Source organism: Propithecus coquereli, unplaced genomic scaffold (genome assembly GCF_000956105.1).
Source record: "Propithecus coquereli isolate 6110/MARCELLA unplaced genomic scaffold, Pcoq_1.0 Scaffold563, whole genome shotgun sequence".
Taxonomy (NCBI): Eukaryota; Metazoa; Chordata; class Mammalia; order Primates; family Indriidae; genus Propithecus; species Propithecus coquereli.
This window is the reverse complement of record NW_012151541.1, coordinates 372535-376560: the sequence shown is the minus strand read 5'-3', so window position 1 is coordinate 376560 and position 4026 is coordinate 372535.

Sequence of the window (4026 nt, the reverse complement as noted above, 5' to 3'; positions counted from 1 at the left end):
TTTCCAGGAATTAGAACTTCTAGGACTAATTTCAAAAAGTAGTCACAGCAGACATCCTTGTCCTCAGATAACTGCTAAAATATTTCTACCATTTGTTAAGATAGTGATTACTGGTGCAGTTATCAGTACTGCACCAATTTATTATTCTTTATTATAGTAAGAAACACTCCTCATACTTTTATTTTATGAATTGGAAAAAATTAGAAAGGAGTATTCAATTTCATCACATGCTTTGGGCACTTTACCAAGATCATCATTTTTAAAACTGGATCTATCGATGTCATATTGGTGTTATATAAAAGGCAGCTCCTGTAACGATTGGGATTTAGGCTTTTGAGTCAGATGCTCTTTGAAACATGACTCCCCCAACCACGGAACAAGGCAAATTGCTCAACCTCTCTAAGCCTTGGTTTCATCATCTATGAAATGGTGGTCATGGCGATTTTCCGTAAAGTGAGAGGATTAAAGTACGTGGTAAATACTCAATGTTAGTTTCCATTATTGTGATAATCGACTTCCTGGCCATGCTGGGCTAGCTTCTTGATATTACCATATGTTTATCTCTGTATTCATACGTGAGATGAGCCTGCAGAGTTTTCCATCTTTTCCTGTGCATTAAATTGGCCTATGTTATATAAGAATTACATGTTCCCTAAAAGTTTGGAATAACTCGTTTGTCAAACCATCTAGATATGGACTTTGAGGAGATAACTCTGATAATGCTTTTACTTTCTAAACAATAATAGCCGACATTCATGCATGCTTATTACTATGTGCCAAAAGCTGTAATAACTATTCCGCATACCTCATCTTATTTCATCCTCAGAAGTATCATTTATATTCGTCTTGTCTATTCCTAGTGATTATTGTCCCATTTTATACGTAAAAAGACCGAGGCTTTGTGAGGTTAATAACCAGGCCAAGCTCAGGAAGGGAATGAGTGGGGATTTGAACCCAAGCAGTCTGACTCCAACGTTAGTTGGCTGCTCCCCAAATTTCTTTCCTGTTATTGTGCTTTGCTTTTGATCTGTTTAAGTTTTCTGTGCTTTGTCGAATCAATTTTGCTAATTTATATTTTTTTCAGGAAATCACCAATTTTGTCGAGATTTCATCCAAAAAATCTTAGTCGTCCCACAATTTTTTTCTCTCTTCTGTTTCTGTGGTTATATTCCCTATGTCATTAATTAGGCTTATTTATGTTTCTTCCTTTTCTTGATTATTTGAAGCTGCATATTAAATTGGGGGGAAAAGTCTAGTAATGTGGAGGAGGCTGGATGATATTATAAAATGGAAATAAAAATCTATTTCTTTTTAAATCTTCCATTTCCATCCAACTTTGCTTCCTGTTTGCCTTCCCACACTCTAGCCTTTAAAGAACAGAATGCCAGGCACGGTGCGGTGATTCACGCCTGTAATCCTAGCACTTTGGGGGGCCGAGGCGGGAGGATCTCTTGAGGCCAAGAGTTCGAGACCAGCCTGAGCAAGACTAAGACCCTGTCTCTACAAAAGAATAGAAAAAATTAGCTAGGCATGGTGGTGCGTGCCTGCAGTCCCAGCTATTTGAGAGGCTGAGGCAGGAGGATCGCTTGAGCCCAGGAGTGTGAGGTTGTAGTGAGTTATGATGACACCACTGCACTCTAGCCTGGGTGACAGGACGATACCCTGTCTCTGAAAAAAAAGAACAGAATGCTTAGGGCTGGAAAGAGCCATAGGAGTACTTCGCCAAGCTCCCTAATTCACCAGGGCCTAGAGGAGACTTCTGCCTGCCCTAGGTCTCACCATTAGCAGGTGACAGAGGCAGGAGAAGCCAGGGCCCCATCTCCCTGTCTTGTTCTCTTTCCATTATACTTTAATTAAAGTTAAAAAGAATAAATTAATAAAGACAAAAAAAGTCTTTAAACCTAATTTTAAAAGATTGATTAAGTCAGTCTAACAATATTGATAGTAACTACTTTAATCCGTATGATTTTCATAGAAACAATTTTCTTTTGTGATCTTGTTTTAAATCATTCTTTCTAGAATAAATCAATCCTAAGAAAACATAGTGTCAGGCAGGAAAAGGGGTGTCTTTATTCTGCCTCTGATGTCATGCTGCACCTGTTATTAATAGGAAGGCCGTGAGAAAGCTCGTTCATCGGTAGAAGAGGGAAATTTAATAAAATGGAATCCGGCTTTGACTGCAGGTCTGGTGAAGTGTGGTTTTGAGGTGCCTGGCGGGGCACTGCGTTAGTGTGGATCTGGGTGTCAAAATTCAGCACAGTGGAAGAGGACAGGACAGCCCCTACCCTGACAATGGACCGGATGTACTAAACTCTCATGTGGTCCAGGAGCTTTTTCACAACATAATTGCCTTAAATTACTCATTTCCTACTTATTTGGGGGAGGGTGTGTGTGCGCGCGCAGATGAGCAGATGTTTTGCTGATTTTCTGTCTGATCAGCAATCGTCAATTAGACCCCGAGGAACAAGCTGCTCATTGTGGTTAGGGGCCATTAACCACTTAAATAGTGACATCTGTCATAATTTTCATACCTCATCCTGTCCTGGATCTTCCTCATCTCCAAACCATACTCAAAAAAAAAATGGTTAAGGTTTCTAAAATAGACCAACCCAATTTTTAATAGCTCTACTCTAATCACTTTCATGTTGGTATGTTTTAGGGTTGAATAATACCTAATAATTATCAAGTGCTTCCCGTGTGCCTGGCATTGTATAAAGGTCTTAACAAACAGCATAAATCACTGAGCCCACACAAGAACTCTGTGAAGTAGATACTATTATTCTCCCCATTTTACAGGCACAGAAACAGAGGCACTGAGTTCAATAATTCACATCTACAAGGGGACAAAACTGGGATCTATATTTAGCTCTGCCTGACGTCTAGCTGTGTACTGCTTTCATTTGACACAGCGGCTGTGTGTCGTCTGGCTAGTAAGATGCTCATAGTATATTAAAACGATGGAAGGAAGTGTAGGCAATGCAGTTTTGTATAAAGAGCCAAAATAAGATGTTAGTTTTAAAATAATAGAACATTTATCGAATACAGTGATTCTCAGCGGGGAGCATTTGGAAATGTGTATGGTCATTTTTGGTCATTTTGCTTATTACTTGACCTGTTACTTGGTGGGCCTCCAGAAGCTCCACGTCCTGCAGTTTGTAAAACAGCTCTAGACAGCGAGGACTCGTCTAGCCCCAAATGTCAGGTACTAGTGAGAAACTCTGATAAAGCGAAACAGCGGTAATTTAAAATGATGCTCTCAAACTCAGGGGAGGAAACTGATGCCTTCGGGGATCAGTCAGGAACTGAAGAGAACATATCCCATTTTAGGGCATAAAAATTCAGGTCTTTAAAGTACATCACCAAACAAAAACCATGTAGGTGCCAAATCTGGCCTGTGAATCGCCAAACTGGGGCCTTTTAATGGAGGTTTTTCTGATCAGAAAACATGTTTATAGTATGTTAAGTGAAGAAAAAGCGACTAATCTGCATGATCCCATGTTTTTAAAAGATTGCATACGTATACACACATATTTGCACATTCACACGTTTATGGAGTACATATATTCACGAAAATGTTGAGAAAATTTTTTGGAAGGATACGGAATAAGATTTGAGATGATTCTGTAAAATGCTTTTATCATTTATATTTTTAATTCTTCTACAAATATCTATCAGTTATGTCTTTTTTAATAAATAAATCAGGGGAGAAGCCTTAAAAAATTAAAAACTTTGAGTGTCATATTAGGACACCACCCTACCCTGGCTCACTGGCCATCCCCTTCAAGGGGAGAATCGTTTTGGTGATTAAAGACAAAGGAGACATTCGATATTAGGTAATCAATACTAAAGCGTGAGAGTTCCTGTAAAAATGGAACATTGTTGATTTCCCGAACTAGCTTCTAGCCCTTTTCCACAATTTTTGCATCTTTTGTGATGCCATAAATCTCTCTGTGTCAAATCCAACTTTCCCTATGTGGCCGTCCCAGCAGGAGTACTGAAGGACCCCAGCTGAGAGCTCAAGAAATC